Genomic DNA, 23,128 nt, shown 5'->3' with positions numbered 1-23,128 from the left:
CTGAGCTCCTCACCTGCGTGTTGCCCCACCTACTGCTGGGAAGTCCCTTTAAAAAAAAAAAAAGTTGCTTTCACTTTCTGTTCCAGCTTTCTGTTTAGTCCTCTACATCCCACATCCATGGACGTGGAAATCTATCGCTTCAAGAAATGGACAAATTACATATTTTGGTACCAGAATCGCTGTTTTGAAATCAAGGGCCTGTGGCTTCACTATTACTGGTAAGTCACTGTCTGGAAGTCAAGAGATTAGCACGGGGTTTTGTGGTTTGAGGCAGCCAGACACCCCAGATGAGAACAGGTTTTTAAAAAGGATCCTTTTCATCACATATGCTCTGCCACTGCGGAGGGGAAGGAGATGGGAGTGCACGGCTCCCATTAAGGCCTCCCCAGCCCAGCAGCGGGCGGGGACAGCCTCGGGCAGAGAGCCGGGCCAGGCCAGAGGGCAGAGCTGGGGCCTTCCGCACTGCAAGGAAGGCAGAGAGCCCCCGGACATCAGGGCTGCAAAGCAGCACAAAATACAATAACAGTATTGTGTCCAGTTCTGGGCTCCCCAGTACGAGGACTGGGCCCGTTTACCCTGGAAAAGAGAAGACGGAGGGGAGAGCTCATCAATGTGTCTGAATATCTGAGGGGAGGGTGTCGAGAGCACGGAGCTGGTCTCCTTTCAGTCGTGCCCAGCGACAGGACGAGAGGCACAGACTGAAGCCCAGGAGGTTCCGGCTCAATATGAGGGGGCATTTCTTTACTGGGAGGGTGACAGAGCACTGGGACAGGTTGCCCAGAGAGGTTGCGGAGTCTTCTCTGGAGTTATTCAAAACCCGCCTGGATGCCATCCTGCGCAAGGTGCTCCAGGTGATCCTGCTCCGCAGGGGGGTTGGACCAGGTGATCTCCAGAGGTCGCTTTCAACCTCAGCTGTTCTGTGATTCTGTGACAATCCAGCCCAGGCATCCCCCAGCACTGTCTGCCAAGGCGGTACCAGCTTTGCTTTCCAGGGTTTTCTCACTCTCCTTTTCTTCGTGCTGCAGGGACACGGATGACATTGGCAACATCATACGTGGCAGCATGAATCTCAAGAATGCCACAGCACGGAGGATCAATGAGAAATATCTGCATTTGTCTAGTCATAATGTAATATACTACCTCAAGTCAGACAGTAAGAACGACATGGATATCTTTGTCAGGAGGCTTAAGGAATTAAACGTCATCATCACTGACAGCTAGTGGAGAAGCATCTTGTGCTTAACAATGTGTTAATTTTTTTTTCATTGTGAAAAAATATTTTCATGAGAAAGGCTATATGTATATCCATTGCCAGTGACTCCTCCAACTGTGGAAATATCAAAGTATTTTAAATTGTCTGTTGTTGCACAGTTAAAAGAAAATATTACCCATCTTGTGCTGCTTGTTTGCAAGATAGCAATGAAACGTCACAACATGTGTTGGAATATTTAGGATCTGAACTACAAGAAAATGTCTTCAGCTTTGAAAATGTAGTATTTGCAGCTGATGATGCCAACATTACCTTTGGAGAAACTCTTTGTAGGTATTATTGGAAAGCAGGACTGAACTCACACACTGCGTAGGCAATGCAAAATACAAAAAGGTTACTATTTGAGTTTGAATGTTTTCGATTTTTTTTTTTTTTTCTTTTGTGAGAGAGAGATAGGGGTGGTGGTCCTGTATGGAGTCAGGAGTTAGACTTAATAATCTGTGTGGGTCCCTTCCAACTCAGGATATTGTAGGATACTAGGGTCTTTTTTTTTCATCTTCTTTCTTCATTTAGCAAATTTTTCAGACTCCCAGGATTTACTTTCAAAGATGTACATTTTTAATTTTTAATTGCCTCACAGCAGCGCTTACACTAAGCCAAGGACTTTTCTGCTTCTCATGCTCCCTGCCAGCGAGGAGCCTGGGGGTGCACCAGGAGCACGGGGGGGGGGGGGGGGGGGACGGGGACTGGGGGGACACAGACGAGACGGGGACCCAAACTGCCCAAAGGGAACCCATGCCATGTGGCGTCATGCTCAGTAATAAAAGCTGGTGTAAAGCAGGAGGAGGGTGGGGGGGCGTTGGAGTGATGGCGTTTGTCTTCCCAAGAAAGCACCACAGTGTGACGAGCCCTGCTTTCCTGGGGGTGGCTGAACACCTGCCTGCCAGTGGGCAGTAGAGAATGGATTCCATGCTTGGCTTTGCTTGTGTACACAGCTTGTCCTTTGTTTAGTAAGCTGTCTTTATCTCAGGCCGTGAGTCCTCGCACTTTCACCTTGCTGATTCTCGCCCCCATCCCACCTGGAGAGAGCGCGTGAGCGGCTGGGTGGCACTTAGTTGCCTGCCAGGGCCAAACCACAACAGCACCTTATCTCCCAGGCAGATGAGGCTCAACACAAATTCACAGCCTTTCCTCCCTCCAAAGCCCACTGGGCATCGCTGTGTGCCTTTGCAGCTCTCCTGCCCTCTGTGTGCTGCACCACATCCAGCTCCGTCATCGCTGGGTCAGTGCGTCCGTCCTGCCTGAGAGCCAGCACCAAGTTCCAATCCTGCAGCTGGGAGGTTAATCAGCAACTGCAGAGGGAGTACTAAGGAAAAAACACATGTCCCTTCCAATTAATTTTGCTCAAATCCACTGAAATGAGCAGAGGGCCGTAACACTCAATTATTCCCAGCAATCAAATTAAATTTATGCTTGTCATTAAAGAGTCACTTTTTGCCCTCAGCTGCCTCATCGGGAGCTCTGATCACCACTGTGTTATCACTGGTGTGTGTGTGTGTGTGTGTGAATGAATTCTTATGCATGCTTTATCCTCAGTCAATCTTTGGGGACTTCATTTGCCTGCTTTTTAATGCCATTCTCGTCGTAGGATTTGGAAAATACCCCCCAGTCTGATGTATTGTAAAAATGACTTGGTGCATAATGTGATCTGTAGTCCAGTGGAGAAAAAATCAAAGCACTCCAGCTCACTTCCTCATTTTAAATCCAACCCCAGCAGCTGAACTAGGCAGGAAGGTCTGGGCAGACCACGATCTGGGGATGGCACGGCAGCAACCACCAGGAGCACAGAGGCAATTCGTTGTGTGATGCTGCACGTGCAGTCAGCACTGCGATTTCAACACCTCATGGCTCTTGAGCTGCGCAGAATGTTTGGCTGAAACTTTTACAAAGGAACTATAGAACAGCAACACAAACTGTTTTGTGGGTTTGTCTTCATTTTTCCAAGTTCTCGGTCCTATTTAAAATATGATAACCCAGACGAGGTTATGAAGCCGAGGAGATGACTTCATGCGGTAGTGTCGTACCTTTGCCTCTTGTCTTTCTTCCTTTACTGATGTTGGCAGCTTTTGACTAGCATCAGCCACATTAGATTGAGAAATTAAGGTCCAGAATCTATTAAACTCCTGCCCACTTCATGAAAATTGGTATCTGGAAGAGAAGAGTACACACCAGCTTTCCTCCAGTAAAGGTAACAGATCAAACAGACATTCATTAACACCTTGAATTACAGTGACAGCTGTAGTTAATTGTCCATTTCCTTCTGTTTTCCAGCAGCCCTGTGAAATTCATCCACCAATTATAACAAATACTTTAAAAATTACAAAATGCCTATTATTCATGGGAAACACTGATTAAACCCCCAGCCAACAGACAGTAGGACAAAAGAGTTACAGATGGGAACTCAGTATCTGGCAGGAGCTTCTGGAAAACACCTTCCCTTGCTGAAAGAGACAAGTGCTGTTTACCATCATCGCTGCCAGGATGGCAACAAGCTGCGGGAGCGAGTGATGTCCTGGCGGGCTGCTTGGGAGGACAGGGGCAAGCTGGAGGGATTGGCCAAAAGGAGGCAGTGGGGTCAATCCTGTGAAGTTCAGCAAGAAGCGTTAAGTCCTGGAGCAGCGACCCCTTGCATCGGTACAGGGCTGGGGACCGAGTGACCGGGGGCAGCTCTACAGAGAAGGATCTGGGGATCCTGGTGAAACGAGCTGAACAGGAGCCAGCAGTGTGCCCAGGCTATGGGGAAGGCCAGCCATGGAGCGGGTTCTTTGAGCAAGCGTGTAGCCAGCCAGGCAGGGCAGGATTGTTCTCTCTAGCACTTAGGAGACCACATCTGGAGTACTGTGCCGGGGCACTCCACTATTAGAAAGACACCGAAGAACTGAAGTGCGCAGCCAAGATGAATGAGCAGGAGGCAGCAGACACAAATTACAACAGGGAAATCCCATCAGGACGTAAGGAGGAATTCTTTTCCATGGCAGTGGATGAACCCAGAGGTGATGGAGTCTCTATCCTTGGAGGTTTTCAGGACTTGAATATGCAAGGCCTTGAGCAACCTGCTCCAACTTTGAAGCCAGCCCTGCTTGAAGCAGCAGGTTGGACTAGGTGACCTCCTGGGTCCCTGCCAGCCTCCTTAGGTCCCTGCCTGCCTAACTCTTTCTACAATTGCTTGTTACAAGGCCTGTCCAGAATATGAGAGTGGCAAACTGCCATGGCTGAGCTTGGCTCTGTTCTCTTTTATTTAGTTTGATGGAACACTGAGGATCTCTTGTGTCTGTGTGCCAATCCCCAAAGTCAACCACAAGAGAATACGGATATGGTTAACTCCTGTATTGCCTCAGTGGCATGGGAAGTGGCTTTAATCATTACCTTGCAGGAGTTCATAAGATTTCTGCAGCCAACCCTGTGGGGATGTGTTTTCAGCAGAGACACAGCCCATACTGGCAGCACAACTACCTGGTTTTGGGGGCAGCATGTCTGGGTAATAAATGGAGTTGAATAGGCGGATTTATGCATCTATGTTGCTGCTACTATTTGGCTGGAAAAGATTATCTTCTCTGTGTCTGGTCTAGTCTAATGCTGGCTTGATCCTGTTAACCAGCTACCACAGATGTTTAGACAAACATTTCCATAATCTCAAAATGAAAAGTGAAAGAAACTCAAGTGGGTTTTCAAATGAGACTTGAGCATAGGAAAACAGGACAATATTGTCTGTCTGTATTTCTTTTTAATATATTTTGGTTTTCTGTTCATACAAAATGATTGTGTTCACGCGGACAGGTTAGCCACCACTTTTCAGCACATACTAGGTCACCTTGTATCCAGAGGAAACAACCCTCAGCACATAAAAATTGTGAATTTTAACACAGCTGAAATTCTGCCTCACCTGGGAGACTGGACCAAAATCCGATCCAAAGTCCTGTCCCCCCGTACCTGGCAGAACGGTGGGACCGGGCCCAGGCCCTGCGATGGAGCCCGGCCTGACAGCACAGGGCCTACTGGACCTGGGCACACGGCTTCCCCCCACCCCTGCCTTCTGCACTCACATTCAGACAAGGCCTAAGCTGCTCCAAGTTTTCCAGAAGTCTGCTAACCTCTGATTTTTTCCCACCTGCCTTCTTCCCTCTCCCTGGAAGAGCACAGCCGTGCTGTCACTGACGTGAGCGCACGCTTTGGGCACAAAAGCCAATAACCTGCTCATTCTGAGAGGAGCTGCTGTGCAGTGGTCACTCAGAGGAGAAGAACGAAGTGCTGGGAGAAAGTCAAAAACTGACATAAGATTCTTACGAGGCTAGGAAACACAATACATCTTATTGATCCTTCAACCAAAGCAGAAACAGAATAGGAAAGGGTGTTTTTTTATAGAAATCCACAACATCTGGGGAGGCTACATGTGAAGCGGGTCAGAAAACTGACGGAGTCCAGTCAGGGTGAAATCTCATTCCTGGGACAGACAGGGCCGTTTGGCTGGACTCAGCACGGCACGGTGCACTTCAGCAAAGTCAAAAGGCCTGTGCAAACACCCAGAATTGCTGTCCTCAAAGCAGGTTTCTAGCTTCATAGACTGGACAAGAATCTGGTATGCACTGAAAGGGACTGTGAAGATTTCCTGACATGTCTCCATCAGCCAGTTGCTGCTGTGCAATCATTTAAATAAAAACACACACAAACATAATTTACTCTGGGGTTTATTAAATGTGTGCATTCATAAATTCTGATGGAAAAATCACAGTCATATTTAAGAAGTGAATTTTAGGGAAGTTGGAATAACAGTTTCATATAAACAAGACAATAGAAACTGTATGAACTCCAGGAAAAAGGTGACTGAAAAACAGCAGTATGGAGCCCCATCGTGCCCAGCGTTGCACAGTTACGTGGCTCCCATTTGAACATTTTCAGTAAGACAGATAAAAAATGGCCAATCGTCAGACATAAAAATGGGCCTGAGGGAGGTTCAAGGGGCCTGCCCATGAGCACAAAGACCAAGCAGCATCCGGACCTACTTGTGCCATTGATATTCAAAATGAAAATATGTCATAGCTGCCGGTTGTTAAAACAATGGAAAACAAACTTGTGCTCAGTGCCCCTTAGTGGCTGCAGTGTGAATCAACTGGTGTTACTGGGTAAGCAGGTCTTCCGGCCTCGAGTTTCATTGTTTGTCCCTTACTTCCACGTAATGTCCCTTGGGATCAGTCTGACCTTGCAGAGACCACATGGCTGTTGTCTGGACGATGAAGATCTGTCTCTGACCCTGTGGACCTTCTTTGTGGATTTGGAGGGAGAACTGTTCTCCATCAAACTCTTTGCCCACCCTTAACAGTGCAGGCAGAGGGTCAGGATTTCTGTGCAGCCCCTATACATCACCTCTCAGGGCTTTGTCCCCTCCACATTGCGATGGGGTTTTGTGGAAGCTGTGGGGGAAAGCCATGCAGAAACTGAGCTGCCCAAGTCTTAGATTCAAATTTGGGCAGCACTGATGGCAAAGACGTGTAGAAGTCTCCAATCTAACCTGCCGTTCAGAGCAGGACAACCCCAACTCTAAATCAGCATTAAGACTTTGCTGAGCCGAATCTTAGAAAACTCCAAGGATAACTCCTCTCCCATGATCTGAACAAGGCTGCACCATCCTCCTGGGGATGAAGTTTTTCCTGATGCGCATCCTTAGCTTCCTGAGCCTGAGCCTGTGGTTACTGCCCCAGTTACCTCACCTACCGTTGAGAAAAGCCTGGCTCCAGTGTCTTTGTAATTCACTTTCAAATAATTGTAGGCTGCTACTGTATCACCTCCTCACCATGTGAGCCCAGGTCAGCTCCCTCAGCCTCTCCTTGTAGGACAGCCCCTGACCATCCTGGTCCCCCTTTACTGCCCCTCTCTGTCAATGTCTTGCTATTTTGCATAATATCCACCTCACCTGATTTTATATCATGTACGTTTCTGTTGAGCATGCTCACTGTATCATCACCCAGACATGGAATAATGTGAACCTGAATATCACCCTGGGGCCCTCACTCATTATCAATTTTGAAGCAGACAATTCCTTCCATTGCTTGCTGCCTATTCGAGCCTATTTTGAACCACCAAAGTTTTTTTGTTTTGTTTCATTTTGTTTTTTCTTTTTCCCAGCCCATTCTGCTTCAGCTCTTCCAAATGAAAATGTGAGAGAGCAGCTTGTGTCATCTTCTCCATCACAAACACAGTTACACTTACAAATGTGCTCTGTCATTGCAATCCCTCCATAGGTTCCCTGTGAGCATAATTTTAGATCCTTAAAATAGATTCTCGATGCTTTTAACTTTAAATAACTAGTATCATCCTCCCACTTTCCCAAGAAAAATAACCCACTGATTTTACTCCACATGCACACAATCACATTTCTTTCCATGAAATCCTATACTTTTTTTTTTTGGGGGGGGGGGAATTTAATATTTTTAGAAAGCAGCTTCTGTAATTTGATTGAATGTTGTCAACCTGATCTTGGTGAACCAAGCTTTAGTCAAAGGATATATACAGTTCAGTTTCTGCTCCCTTACCAAGCCAACAAAGAACACTCAGAATGTTTTTTTCACACCTTATGTGTTTTCTCATGAAAATGCATATTCATGGTTGTTTGATATAGGAGCTCACGTGGGTAAATGTATTTGCATAAACATTCAGATGAGAATATTTGCCGAAGTAATTACGAGTTGTTTGTTTTTCACAAGTGTTTATTTGCAAGGAAATGTTTTTCTACCAAATATTCATGAATAAAGGAGGTCACGAATACAAACAAAATGATTCATAGGGATTAGCTTGAAAGAAGATTTCCCTATATGTCTGCAATATTTTCACTCACCTCTAGTTGCTCTGTAGTCAGTCATCTGCAAAACCTGATGAGATCTGACAATGCATTTCCAAGTACGCAGGATCATCTGGAGCACTGATGGAGGAAGTGCTATAGTGTCCCTAAAGCACTGAGCTTCAGCCAGTAATTAACAATAATAAGAAGTAAGAATATTAATTATAATAAAATAATCCTTGCCTGGCATGAGACCCTGAGTCTGGTCTAACACCTGTTCTTTATCCTCAAGATGCTATTCCCAGTTAATTCTTCCTGAGCACATTAAATCCAAAGAACAGGGTGCTATTCTGTTTCTTATAAACCAAGGAGATTTATTGTGAAGATGCTGCTTAAGTCATTTCTTCCACTTCAGAGCATGCCTTTGATTCCAGAGCTTCCTGATGTGCTGCTTCCACTTCATGTCAGGAGCATGGCTCAAGCTGCGCAGCACGGCACCACGCTGGCGGTGGTGGATCCTCAAAGTGCTGGGACTGGTTCCAGCATGGTCCTGCCACCTCACACGCTCACCCACACTGCTGCAGTCTCGTCTGCAGCGTCAGTGTGTCAGCTGAGTGCTGCTGTGCTGCTTCCACTCTCTTCCAGATGACAAAGGTCATTTCTATGTGCGTTTTCTTCTTCATTCAAAGTAATGAGGAGAAGCATGAAAGGATCTTTGTTCAGGATATAACAGTCGTCTCATTAGCCTCCTACCATAGTGGGCTTCTGAATTGCATAGGTTGAGATTGTCAAAGCAGATGAAAGAAAAATGTTTGCCCCAGGGCCTCTGGGATCTTTCAAAAACCTCAAATGAACTAGAATTACCAAATATTGGTGCTGCAGGTTTGACTCAAGACAGCATGAGTCCATCATCAACTTCCTGGTGCACTTCTCCCCCAAGAAACCCACTCTGTATCCAATTACTGCCCATCAGGCTGGTGTAGGAGCTCTTGAGCACGCAGAAAGGGGACTCCAACGTTCCAATGAATCTCCTGAGTATTGGCACAACAGCAGCAGGTTACTCTGATAATCAGCAAGAGCTCTTAGTGATGATGCGAGGATCTTGAACATGCAAAGAGGATTCAGCGCGGGTCCTGCAGCTAGAAGATGTGAAGAAGGAATGGGAGGGCCTAACTTGACGGGGTACCAAGAACTAATCTGCTCCACAAATATTCCAGCTCTGTCCACCAAGCAAACAAAGCAGTTTGGGTGAGGATGGGGTAAGAGGCTTTTACATTGGTGCTTGAAGGAGAGATTGGAGCTGGGGTCTGTGGTATAACAATTTCCTGGAAGCAGGGGTGGAAGAACATAAATTAGAGAGAGCATCTCAGTTTTGGTTTTCTACAAAGGGGAATATCAGCTATTTTTGACGCTAATGGTAGTCATGGGAGCCTTACCAGGCACTGTCTCCAAATGGAAAGTTGTATATAGGGTTTTCTAGAGTGACCCAAGGCCCAGCAAAGCTCTTTACGGATACGCTACAACTGCTCAACCAAATTATCTTAAGAAAGAAATGAGAAAGATACAGTCCATAAGAAATGCAAGTGAATACAAGACAAGCTGATTTCTGCTAGATCGTTAATCTAGTAGTGAAATACATAACTGGATCCACCAAATGGGAGCTGCAGCAAGGCAAATTCAACCTGGAAATAATTGTTGAAGCAAGGAACTCCTGGTTAATTTATGGTGTCTGAGTTCTGGCTCACAACATCTCTCAAATCAGTTTTGATGTCCCTTTCCCAGATTTCCAGTTTGATTCAAAGGGAACAGAGGTTTTCCCCAGGAACATCTATTTGAAATCACTGCTGCTGTTACGCAAGTGCTCAGATGGGCCTGGAAAACCTTCGCTGGTGCAGGCAAAAGGATCCCCAAGGCAATATAATTCTGAGTTCAGTCTTTATAATGCACGGTGATTTCTAGGGCAAAATGGAGGGGAGGGGGGAGAGAAAAAAAAACAAATTAATGCTAACATAAATGTTTCTATGCCCAGATTTTGCAGGTGCAGAAATATTGCTTAAGTGTCACAGCCTCGGCGTACCAGAAGAGCTCCTGGTGTGGCTGTGGCCTGGCTGTTCCCTCACGGCACATTGGGCTCGATGGCTGGGGGAAGGTGGAGGCAGCTGGGGTGACCCGGCCGCTGCCCCTGCCCAGGGATCTCCACTGGTGCACAAAAAGAGCCTCCTAGGAGGCAAAGTCCTCATGCTGCTCCTGCAACCCAAGGTCATGGATTAACGGGAGTTACGGATGCTTGCTTGACTCAGTGCCTATCTCCAACATAAACCTCACTTGCACAGCTGGAAATCGTAGCTTTTGGGACATCACCGTTTTTAGGAATTGCCAATATCCTCTGCTAACACCATTAGCAACTCACATCTCATTGGAAAGCAGCTCCAGAATGATCTGAGCTCAGACAGGGTGAACTGGAGCTCTGTGCCCTACTTAGCTGGTGTATATATTTGTCAGTAAGTGGGACACTCAATAACCTGAGATCTGACAGCCTTCAGATCCTGTATGGAGAGATGTCAATCATGCTGGCTTACATTACACACCTTCCCAAGCATCTGGGCTGTATTATAATATTCCAACAGTGCCAAATTACAAACATGAACCACACATGCTAATCTCCTGATCCTGTCTTATTTCCCTTTTGGACAGTCCCTGAGGGAAAGAAAAAAATCTCTTTTGTGAGCATAAGAAAATTATAAGCCATGCAGGGGGGAGAGGGGGGGTGCGAACAGGCACCACCCTGTGTATCTTCTGAGCCAAATGTGGATTTTTGCAATTGATTTGAGAGCGTGTTTATGGCCATTTTCACTCTCTACACTGGTAATAATCATAATGGAGACATCCAGTAACTGGTAAAAGGAATTAGAACAGAGGAAATCCTCTGATATTGTGTGTGCTTCTCAGTTTGAACTGTGACATGGTCTCACCTCTGCAGATGAGGAGCTGGGCAGGATCATCTCACCAGGAGGGGCAGGGTGCAGAGATCGCAGGCAGGGCATTGACCATTGGCTTGTCCTGCCCTGGGGCAGCCTGTGAGAGCTCCTCGGGAAGCATGTGGAAACCACTGGGTTGCTCAGACCAACTCAGAGGTGAATTTTACGTCTTAAAGTAGTTTCTGGATTATTTTGAATATACAGCTGACACAACGTATCCAGGAAATTCCTACAGCACGTTGAAGATAACTTCTTGGTACAGGTACTAAGGGAGCCAATGCGGAAAGTTGGCCTCCTAGATCTGCTGCTTGCAAACAGAAAGGATCTTGTGGGTGACGCAGCAATTGTTGGCCGCCTCAGCAGCAATGACCACAAAGTAGCCAAGTGCAAAATCTTTAGTGGCAGAAGGAAAACTGCCAGCAGATGATTCTGTGATTTTCTTCTGAGAGAGTGAATTTAGTGAGGGTAAAGGACATTTTTCTGACGGTACTGGGGATGGGATTCTTGGTGTGCAAACATGCTGATGTAACTCAGGCACACCATGCCCTTTTTCCCCATACAGCTCTCCCCCATGTCCAGGAGCACAGATCAGTATGAACGTACCCACAGTCCATCTGTTTTCAGACAAGGGCACAGTCGGCTAAGCAAAAAATACAACTACCACAACAAGAAGCTTCTTGCATATCTGAAGGATACTGAGATGGAAGATCTTGGCAGCACTTTCTGAGAGATGTTCAGCATCCCCAGGGACTCAGACAAAGCCTCGCTCTTTGGGAAACTTCTCCAAAAGCTGCTTCTGCCTCATGGAGCATCAGAAGTTGCACAGTGAGGACCACAAAGTCTTCTCAGTTCAGACAGGATCAAATGTGAGGAACTGGAAAGGCCTTTCCCAAGACAAAATTTAGAAAAGCAGCAGCATGCGTTTGAGTCCTGGTACATCTCCTGTGCCACGATGACCTTCAGGTGACCTTGCTGCCCAGTGTGAGAGTAGCAGTAGAAATGGTTTCAGTCCACTGCAACTGGAATGGACTGGGCAGTTTGCCAAGTGAATATCTGCTGGGTTAATCACTGTGCAAATCTAATCAGGAACTGGAATGTGCCAGGCTCATTACTTAAATTAAATTCACCTCCAATTAAAGAGAGAGCTACAAGCTTCCATCGTGCAGAGGTGCCCCCAGGCTGTCCCTCCCCAAAACCAACTCCAGTCCTGCTGAACTGCAGGTTTGCTGAACACCGGAGGGACTTGCAGGTGCAAGGAAGTGAATTGCTTCTTGTGCTTTTCCCCGAGGCTGTGTAGGTAGGGAGTTTGCTGATGTCCTTAGTAAGTCACCCTCTGAGTCAGAAGCAACTTCAATGGTAGGATTTCCAAAGAGCACTTGCCAAGAGAAAGCTGAAGACACAGTCAGTAACTGGAATATCTCCCATGGCAGGATTGTTCCTGGCATCTGTGGGCACCTTTACAAATTCTCACCTTCACACGCTGAATCTTTCCTTGGGACCTACATGTCTTGTGGCCGTATTTCAGAGCAGAATCACTCTGTCCAAATACACAAATGAACTTTGTGAAGAGGGCGGCAAGGTTGTAAAGTTGAGCAGGTAAAAATGCAGAGATACTGACTCAGTTATTCGAGTTCGTTTGCCCTCTGGACTTCAGTGATCAGACTTGTGTGGCCTAGTCTCATCATCACCACATCGTCTCTTCATCAGTTCTTCACCTGGGCATTATGTGATTTCATGGAAGAGATTTTAATGTCTTAAGTCAAAATATGTGTCCATAACTGAAATCCACCTCTGGGGACTTGCCAGGACTGCACATGTAATTCCCGGCCTTCTTCTCTCCCCCAATACTCAAAGAAGGGCCGACCTACAAAGATGTGGGCTAAGCTTTCATTTGGAGATGGCCAACATGGATGGACGCCTTGAAGGCTTCACAAACACTTGTCCTTGCTTCTCTCATACATTTTACATCACACTGTTCCCAAAAATACAGCTTCGGCCTCATGGCCAGGAACCGGCACTAGATACCGCTGAGAAAAGTGTCAGTGTCAGCACAGACGGGTTGCTCCAGGCCGTGGCCCTGTCACAACTGACACGGGGACTGCAGCGGCGTTCCCGCACTGTGGGCACCCAGCTCTGTACCTCACGTGGCGGTGATTCCTCCTGAATGCCAGTGACAGACCCTGCCACCGGTTCAGTGCCTGTTCAGTGCCCAAGGAGCAAAAGATCCAAGACCCAGGGCAGCACAGGCCTGGCAAAAGGTTTGCCTTGTGCTATGGCATAGACCCGATGGTGAGAACAAGAATTCAAGAAGGAGAGCACTTACTCCTAAATAAAACAGCAGCAGATCCTTTTCTAACCTATTCATAGCAAAAGCAAAGGAAATCTGCACACTAAGACCTGGGTGCAACAGGCCAAGAGGTGGCTGCGCTTTCCTGCACAGGAACAGCAGAGCTGTGATGGTGAGGGATCCACCTGCACTGCAAATCCATCCTGTGCTTCAGACCCGGTGTGCTGCCTTTCTCCATCCTCTGTTTCTCCGTCACCTACAGGGCGTCCCAGTGTTTCTTCTGCTCCATGTCACTGAAAGGGTGCCTGACTCTCTAGAAGTCACTGAAACCATCTGCTCTGCCTCTGGAGCTGCCCTGGAGAGCATGAGCCATTCCAGCACCATAGGGCTCATGTCTCAGAGTGGCCTTAGTTTCCAGAATGGCATCTGTCCCAAGTTAGGGTGCAGCCAGCACTTCCCAGTCCTGAAAAGCACTCTTCAGTTCCATTATATTCTGGATCATATTCCACGTGTGGGTCCAACTCTGGCCTTCTTCTGTCTGTGTGAAAACAAGAGACTGCATCTTTCTGTGTGTTGCCAGCAGCTTTGTGATGTGAGGAAGTTCCCCTACAAAAATATTCACCAAACACAGCTGCGGGGCTCACAGCTGGGATGCCACATTGTCCTTCCTGGGGTCTTCACCATGCCTGGCTCTGCCTCTGATCGCAACATGTACACAAAGGCCTTTTGCCCAAGTTCGTGCAGGGAATTCAGAGGCCAGTACAGTTCACGAGCAGGTGTAATTATCCCTTTTGAAGAACCTCACATCAGCACCAGATTTAGTCTGCTGAAATGTTTTTTGTTTTTTTTTTTTGGCAGCATAGTTTGGTCCTTGTGGGGTCTCCTCCAAGACTTTGGATCGGTCTCTGCAGAACTGAGCCCTGCTCTCCTTATTCCTGGTGAATTATACTGCACTTCACAAGCACTTTATCAGGAGCTGTAGAAGTTGCAGTGTAAGTGCTTCAAAGCCAGAGGTGGGAGTTCAGCTCTGGTCTTTAAATAGTTTTTCTAACAGTGGTATAAAGGTTTAATGCCTGTTTCCATTTGCCATTCTAGGGTCTATTTTGACAACCAAACTACCTTCCCTCCTTCCCTCCTTCCTTCCAATTCTCCCCCCTTCCTCCCTTTTCTCCCCTCTACTGAAACCCAGCGTTACACTGATGGGTTTAGGCCCTTTCCTACATGAACGGTGTTCAGATGTGTGGGTCTCACACTGAGGATCTCACTCTGCTTCTTCCAGCCTACACTTGCTGTCTGGCTGATGGATTTAGCTGAGGATCTCTTGCATAAGGTTGCAGGCAGGTACCATTTACAGCCTGCAGAACCTACCCACAGCTCCCAACACAACTGCCTAAAGAATCCCCCGAGAGCTCAATGTTGGTTTTGTTTTGGCTCTGGTTTACTTAGCACTAAATTACTGTTTCCTCTTCTCTCGTGTGCTCGTGGGCAGCTTTTCCACTCATTCCCTTTGGCCTCTGGAAATTTGGAGACCCCCGTGGTGACTGGTTATTGCATCTGGTGACCGTTTGATCCTCTCTGTGTTTCAGTCCCAAACTTAAGCCCTGCACAGCTATTGCTCATGTCAGACCACATGGGTGCTGGTGGTCACCCGCTTCAATAGTTGCTCTCTCAGGTGCCCTGTGGAGCTCTGAAGGGAGGTTTGTGTGGCCATGGGTCAGACTATTCCTGCACCCTGCCCACCGAAGAGACAGCCCTGCCTGCAATACATTATATTCTGCTCCCATTGCCTCTTGCACTGAAAATTTGACATGAAATTTCTGCAAACACTGCAATTATTCAGGAGCTGCTAGTACAAAGAGGAGCTATGAGGGGTCAGGTGAATGCCTTCCACATGTTAGCAAATACCATTCAAAGAGAAAAGCTGCACTGCTTGCCAGCTCTGCTCGAGGGCTGCGAGGGGAATCTGGAGTGCAGGTATGAGGTAAAGCCCAAAGAGCCTTCCAGTGGGCTGCGAGGGATGGAAAGCTCTTGTTATGGAGCAGAGAGCTCAGCACTGCCCCCAAGGGTTAATTAGCAGCATCCTTTGCCTCTGGAGGTGTTCATCTAAGCACTTCCTTGGTGAGGGACAGCCCGTCTTTGTTGCCTAGATACAGCCTTGCTGGGGGGTTTGAGGAAGGTACCGGGAGCTTCATTAGAAGAGGATGTTAGTGGGATTTTCAGATTTAGCTGCACTATGTAAATTATTACCCGGGGCAGCCCTGAGGCAAAGCGGCTGCCTGTTACTATCAGCCACATATCGCATCCAAGCACTGACAAGACAAATAAGGGTAATCGTCCCTCTCCCCTTAATAAGGGGGATGTGATTAGCTGACGGAGGCCTTGGCCAGGTTCTCACAAGCACTACCCAGCTTGGCAAAGTGAGGGAAGGCAGCATCCCTGCAGACACAGGCTGGGATCGAGGACCAACCCATCAGCTTTTGGAAGGGGGCAGCAAGCAAGCAGCAGACTTTCATGTCTCAGTGGAAGGCTGTGGGGTATAAGCATTAGAAAATAAAGAAGGCCTGAGAAAATGGTGGTTTGTAGCTGTTTTCTTCCATGTTACACATGCCTGTGCTAGAAGGCTGTACACCCAGCTCATGGAGCAGGCACATCTGGCACTGAGCTGGGGGCAGTGGAAGTCAAATTGTTGAGGTGTTGAGCCAAACGCTAATCAGATGCTTTCTGGGACCATCTCTTCCACTCTGATGCCTAACAAATAACTGAAGGAATTATTTCAGTAAAAATCCAACCTTGGGCAGTGACGGTATAAGCAGTGTTCCCAGTTCACATTCCCTGTGGCTCCCAGCAAGACCAGCACAGCCTAAGGAGCATCCCAGAATCTCAGCACAAAGACAAGGAGAAAGGGAAGACAAACTTCGATGACATTGAACTCATGGCTTTACAAAAACAAGCGTCGCTGCTCTTTAAAGCACTAAGTAGGAGGCTGGGTCTGCACATAGAGCAGTAACCTCCGATCAGGAGAGCTGCAAGTGTCCACACCTGCCTCCACAGGGCCCACACCTGGAGCACCTTTCTCAAGCCAACTGTTGGTGAACCAAGGCAACAGCAGCTGCTTTGGCAATGCCTGTATCAGGGGCTGGATCATTCCCAAGGAATGGGATCAAGGTAAAAGGGAGCATCTCTGAGAACTTGTTGGGAGGGAGGATGCTTGGAGTTGGAGGGGTCCCTTGCTTGGTGAGTACCTCAGCCACGAGGCTGTGAAGGTTCTCTGCCTTTCCTAGAGGAAGCTGTATCTGATGTTGCTGATGCAAAGTGAAGGGTCACAAAGAGATCACTTGCAGGGACTGAGGATGACTCCCACCCGGCTTGGGAGCTCCGAAACAGATCTGGGGAAATACAGAATTTCTGAGGGAAACACAGATTTTCTGAAGTGGCAGATGTGTGTTCTTGGTGGCTCTGTCCCACATTGTCTCTCCGTCTCACTCTCAGCACCCACAGTGAGCAAGAAGCACTGGGAAGATATTTTCCCTAGGCACTGAGCAGGAGGATATCCCTCTCCTTCTCTTCCTCCTCTTCTTCCTCCTCCTTTTCCTTCTCCTCCTCTTCAGAGGGTAAAGCACCAGTGAAGAAGCCCTGGATTCCCCTGCACCCCCCTGTCAGCAGCATGGCCTGGCACTCTCCAGTCACCACTTGTGCTCACCACATGACACAAACTCAGACACAGTGACATTAAGCAGAGCCACCAGCAATGTAAACAACAAACCACCCTTTTCCTTGCTCTCTGCTCTGCCTCGTTTCAGGCAGGAAATTGCACTCTGCAGCCTGACTTCTGTTGGAGGTTTCTGAGAAGGGGTGGGCAGGAAGTAATGGCAGATAAAGCAACAGCCTTTTAATTAGAAGGCAGCACAGATAATTGTGATGGTGATATTTGTTTTCATTAGAAAAGAGGATGTGTGCAGCAGCTGCACCAGAGTATTTGAAGCTCATCCTGGCCTGGCAGTGGGAAATGATCTACTCTGACTTCACTGAGGGGCTAGGTGTGGGGTAGCCTGCAAAGTCAGCTCTGACAGCCTAAAATCACAGCCCGGGTCAGGAGCTGGTGGAAGGTTTGTAATGCCCAGTGATGGCTGCATGCTTGTGACACGAATGTGACTTTGGAGCTCAGCCCTTGCTCACTTGTGGGTGCAAGCAAGCAAACCTGCACATCCCCTCCAGCACTGGACATACACATCAGGGTGAGGTGAAGCTCTACGTGCTTGAACCTCACTCCTTCTGAAGATGGAAATGATTCATGAGTGTAAAGAAAATGTGCAAATCCTTCTGGGCACCAGTGAGTCACTGACACACCTTTCCGCACTGGTGCCCTTCCAGCCACCCCATGCTTGCACAGCCACAAGCGTTTGTGCTGTCTGCTGGTGATGATGACAACTTATTTCAAGTTGGGATGACTTTCAGTGTGAAAGTGTGGGGTATTCCCCTGGAGATTATGGGACTTCCGAGCAAGTATTTAAAAAGAAATACATAAAGAATTTGGAAATGGTTGATTTAGAAATGGAGCATCTTGGTGCAAGATTTAACATTTTAAAATGTATTTCCTTTCTCTTGCTGTGATGTAGCTCATTAATCGGAGCGCAGGCTTTCCAAACTCCTGTGTACTTATGCTTATTTACATCTTGGTCACTGCCTTCATGAGAATATTTTGGATCAGTTAGAGGTCTTAATCACAGTTCTCGCCCTTTCCCTTGGAAAGAACTTAACAGTGGCTGTTCCCTAGCAGCCCAAGGCTGGGCAGCCCAGGGCGGTTTCAGCCGACACTGACACTGCAAGCTGCCTTCACAGATGTGTACAGGCCAGTTTGCAGCTTCCAGACATTGCTTTCCTCCACCTGTTGCCCTGACAGAGTTTTGACCTCTTGGTCTAAAGGTTGTGCAAGAGTTTTGCCAGTTGTTTTATAAACTAGACTGGAAAACCACAGCTGTGTCTCTGACTTGCTATGAGCACCGTCTCCATTTCATCAGAGTGATGATGTGTTTTGTGAGGTGACCTGTCCTGTGACCTTCCTTGCTGTTGTTTAAAGACACCATTTCATAGTAGGGTCTTGAACTCCTGAATCAGAGATGCCATACCCATGATGAGCAAGAAGGGCCAGCTTACAGCAGGATTGATGATGAAGTTCCTGCTCCCAGAGCATCCTCTCACCTGCTGCATATGAATCAGTTTATTTCATTTTGCCTTAATACGCAAGACTGTACAACACAAATAACGTATGACAGAATGACTCACCACCATCCAGCCACCCATGTGCTGGGAGCTGGGAGTTCAGCCGGTGCAATGACCTTGTCCATCTCCCCATATGCTCCAGGCCACCTCTCATCCGGAGCCTGGAAACCAGTCTGCTCACCAGTGGACTTGGGCACAACACGTTTAGTGAATTCTTATAAATTCTTCTCAAAATCCTGCCATGCTGTCAGTGAGCCAGCCTGCGTGACTTTGATTCCAGGAAAGATCTCAGAATGAGCAGAGACAAAACATGAAAACAAGTAAAGGAGAAAGACCACAGGAAAACAATGTCAGGGACCCCACCTGGCTGGCTGTATGAGTAAGAAGGATGATCCGGTATCCAAAACCAGACTGCTGGGACGTGGGGCTGGTAGCTCTGACTGTCCCAGACCCAAACTGTGCCGCTGAATTTCACTTCTGTTTTGCAGCAGAAGGTGGCTGCAGGACTGGGCACAGCTCTCTGTAGCCCCCTTGCCCAGCTGCCCTGACACGCTCGCTGCATGCAGGGTATGTTCAAGCACCAAATCAGAGACTGGAGTAGATGAGGCTGGTTATTTAGGTACACGGGTGCTGTCCTCAGGGCAGAAAAAGGACTTCAGGTAGGAGTTCTTTACCTTTTAGCACCTGGCACAGCAGTATGAAAGGCCTTTCAGCTACTGCTGGATGTGGCTGGGATGAACACCAGTCAGTGGGAGGCCTCCAGTTCTGGTCTTTAACTGAGCAAAACCAAGTCCCAGCCTGGCAGCAGCTGAGCTGGGAGACGCAGGATGCAGAAGAGCCCTTGGCCCTGTGCTGCTGCCAGCCTGGCCCCGGCCACTCGTCCTCCTGCTTTTCCCTTCGGCCAGCAGTCTGTTGAGCTGACGAGCAAGTGGTACCCCAGAGCCTCCTTCACTGGGCGATTCGCACCGGCCCCTGGTGCTGCTGAGCTGTGGCGCGGTCCCAGCAGAGCACCAGGGCACGGCTGTCATCTCAGCGCTGAAAAAATGTCACTGCAGGGCAAGGAGGGGTTCTGCATGGAGCTGCTCAGAGCAGCACTTCGGGAAATCGCCTCCCTCTTGTGGTGGCTGTGCCCCTTCGGAAGGCCACGCGTGCTTCAAGCAGCGACAGGGTGTTCTGCCTGACCGTCCACGTAGCGCGGCGTCAGAGGAGAGCGGCGGCCCTGGACATCCCGGGAGCTGCTTCTGCCGAGCCGCTGAAGGCCTGCGGTGATCCCTGCTCTCTGCCAGGGCACCGCAGATCTCTGCGAGGCAATGCCTGCAGGGAAGGGACCACAGTCAGAGCTGGAACGGGCAGGTAGGCGAGAGGAGCTGAGCAAAAAAGATGGCAGGAAGGAAAGTAGACCAGGGAAGAAATGTGTGACTTCAGGGTGCTGATGTCCTCCAGAAGTCGAGGGAGCTGTTGGGGGAGATTGAGTCTGAGCATCCCCCGCAGCTGCATGGAAACATGGGAGCTGCTGAATAACAAAACAAAGCCAGATACACCACGAAGGAAATGTTGACCCATCTGCCAGGGACTGCACTGAAAGAAGTGAAAGTTCAGAGGGCACTTTGGAGATAAACGGAAAACTGGACTGTATTAACTGTGGAGCTGAGTGTCCTTGAAATAAGTGTCCTGCAAACAGTGAATTTTGCAACAACTGCCATAGAAAGGAGCATTATGCAAATATATGCAAAGTGAGCGAGGGATACCTGATCACAGAAAGTGACAATGCAAATAGAAGGTGAATTGTTCGCTGGGAGATGTCCTAAACAAAAGAGAAAATAGCTGAGGAATTAGAGACCCTCACACTGCTAAACTTGGTCAAGGCACTCAGGTGATGTGTAGGCAGTACAAGGCATCCTAAGAAAGTAAGTCTGCAAATCAGAAAGGAAAACAAAACCCTGAAAAAGGCTAACTTCAGGGATTGCAAAGATTGAAGGCCAACTAACTGCAAGACATTTGCTTAATCAATGAGACATCTGGCTGCACTCCACCCTTTTGCACTGAAGAGATCAGGTTTTGCAGGAACTAAAATGAAGAGAGGATTGAAGTGTTTCAGAAAATGGCTGCTTTGTGGTGACAGGATACATGAAGTGATGAAATCAGCAAAGGGTTGTGTCCCTCAGGAGCCGCTTCATATAGGTGTGAAAATATACCAACCCTGGAAGTACTAAGTCTGGAAATAGCTGAAGAAAAGTACAGAAATGCAGCTCAGTCATTCAGATATCCCAAAATTATCGATTTCTCATCAAAGTACCCATTAACCCATATTTAATGGATTTGACATCTTGAAATGGCCCCGAGTTTGTCCCATTCACTGCGCTTTAAAGACAAGCATCTGAGATGTCTTCAAGAAATAAGAGCATACAGAGAGAAAAAAAAAAAGAAAACGAAAACAACTTGCAAAGTAGTGAGGAGCAGTGCCACAGAGTAACCAGTCAGCAAAGAACCTTGGGGACTGCATTGTACATGAAGGATAATTATGAATTAGTGCATTGCTTTATGAAGATTAATTAATTGATAAATAGAATAAGGACTGGTAGCCCTAATCTGGGGCAGGGTGCCATCACATAAACCTTTCTATAAACAACAAAATCAAAGACGTTGCACAGAGGAGCTCAGCCAATGCAGGAGACAGCAGAAAGGAGACCTTGCAGATCAGACCATGGGTTAAGGAGGTTGGGTGGAAATGTCACTCCAAGAGCATGGCGCAGTGGTGCAGCAGTGTGTTTTTATGCCCTCTGTCTTCCTCTGATGACTAGAGCCCAGAGTGGACTGTGCGTTACATTTGCTTCCAGAGTTGTTATTCAGATGGTGAAGTTGAAAGAACATGCAAAACTAGGGAAGGAATTGCTTGTTGTAATACCACAGAAGCGTCAAAAGGCAAAATCTGTGCGCTGGAATAGCCAGGGACAGAGTACAATGGGAAATGATGCGGTGTGGGTGCTAAATTCCTGTAGGTGCTGGGAAAAGGTCGTGTTTTGAAGCCTCTAAGTCAGGGCTGGAGATGTAGATATCCCCAGCCATCTCTGCTGTCTCTTGGGGATTGGGTCATTCTGCCTGGCTATCTATGGCTTGTCTGGATCTGCTGTAAGTGCCCCATGTGCTGAGCATCTACCGTATCATTTAAGAGATGGTATCTTCACATTGCAGTAGACCAGGTTGCCAAGACTGCTGCTTTGATTTAAGTTATTTACACTAAAATTTCCTTTTCTATATTCTGTCCTCTCTCCTCTATTTTCATGTTCAGACGTGAATATCTTGCAAACCAATTGCCCTGAGTTGTGTTTGTGGGGCAGAATGGACAGAACAGAAGCAGCAGAGACAAATGAGCTCCACGGCTTCGTTGGCAGAAACAAAGCTTTCTTGTTGGTTCGGGGCCATCAGGTATGGCTTCACATACAGAGTTCTTAGATGTGTTGTAAGCAAGGATCAAGAAACATTCATTAAGAATAATATTATAGCTTCCTTTTAAAGCAGCATTTATGGATGCATGAGTCAAAATACTGTTTATGAGACAAAATACAGTTTATGAGTCAAAATACAGTTTCTCCAGGGATCCCCACAAATTCATTTGAATCATACACTAGTCTGGGACCAGGGCAATCATTCTCACAACTTGGTCAGCAAAGAGAGGCTAGGTAGGGAGAAGTTATGCTACAAAAACTTCATCTGGAGGTGGAATGACATGATCTCACATTCTTAGCATCAGCCAGCTCAGTGCGTCAGCATTGGCAATCAGTTATCCCAGCTTGTAAACAAGCTTGTAATCACAGCACTCCATGGCAGCATTCATTGGAACACACCTGGAAAGGTATGCTTGTTTTTAAAGAGAAATCCAAGAAGCAGCTTTTAGCCTGGCAGATTTTGATTGCACTTCCACAGATGTAATTATTGAATGCATCGATTTCATTAACCATAATGAGCACTTCCTTACCCATTTGTCCATAGCTTCCTTCAGTGGATGGCATAGTGCTTGCGTAGTAACAGGTCCCTCAGTCCCACCTGGCAGTGCGTGACTCGGGATGGCTCCAGCACCACGAAGAGATCCAAACATGTAGCCCTCCATTATCTCTTTTCACCCAGATGAATGAACCCTGAATCAGATGTCAATAACTATTTGACATTCTTGGAGATCTCTGCATGCTGGTGAGTTTATCTCCATACAATTTCCCTGTTGAGAAAGCAACAAAGGGCTTCAGCAACTGCTGCTCTGTGCAATAGGAAGCTGTGGTAGAGATTGAGCAATCCAAGGAATGCTTGAAACGCCTACATGAGTTTTGGCTCTGGAGCCCTGTGTTTTGCCTTTTCTATGCATTCTGTTGGTTAGATGTTTCAGTTCTTCATTTTCTGTCACTTGGCCTCACTTTTTTGGCAGGATCCTTCCCTCCTTGCCAGAAGCCCAGTGCTGTGTTTGTGGAGCAGAGTGCACAGGATAGAAGCAGATGAACAGGAATGCACATGAATACATCACCAACTCTTACTGACCATTACATGAAGTTGTCTGGACCAGCAGAACTACATCCTGTGCGTGACACAGCATCTTGGGTCAGCATTTGCAT

At 47.4% G+C, this 23,128-nt stretch overlaps 1 long non-coding RNA gene across 1 annotated transcript; it reads right to left on the bottom strand.

Moving 5' to 3' along the window:
• Positions 1-1,957: 1,957 nt before the first annotated feature.
• LOC310886109 lies at positions 1,958-22,793 on the bottom strand. Its single transcript, XR_014575178.1, has 4 exons — positions 22,504-22,793; positions 11,831-19,841; positions 11,015-11,782; positions 1,958-9,367 (listed from the first exon to the last, which is right to left on the bottom strand). It is a non-coding gene; the product is annotated as an uncharacterized lncRNA (long non-coding RNA).
• Positions 22,794-23,128: the final 335 nt, after the last annotated feature.

The sequence above is a fragment of the Anser anser genome (assembly GCF_964211835.1).
Source record: "Anser anser genome assembly, chromosome: 24".
NCBI lineage: Eukaryota > Metazoa > Chordata > Aves > Anseriformes > Anatidae > Anser > Anser anser.
The sequence above is the reverse complement of the archived record's forward strand: the minus strand, read 5'-3'. Positions and strand labels throughout refer to the sequence as shown.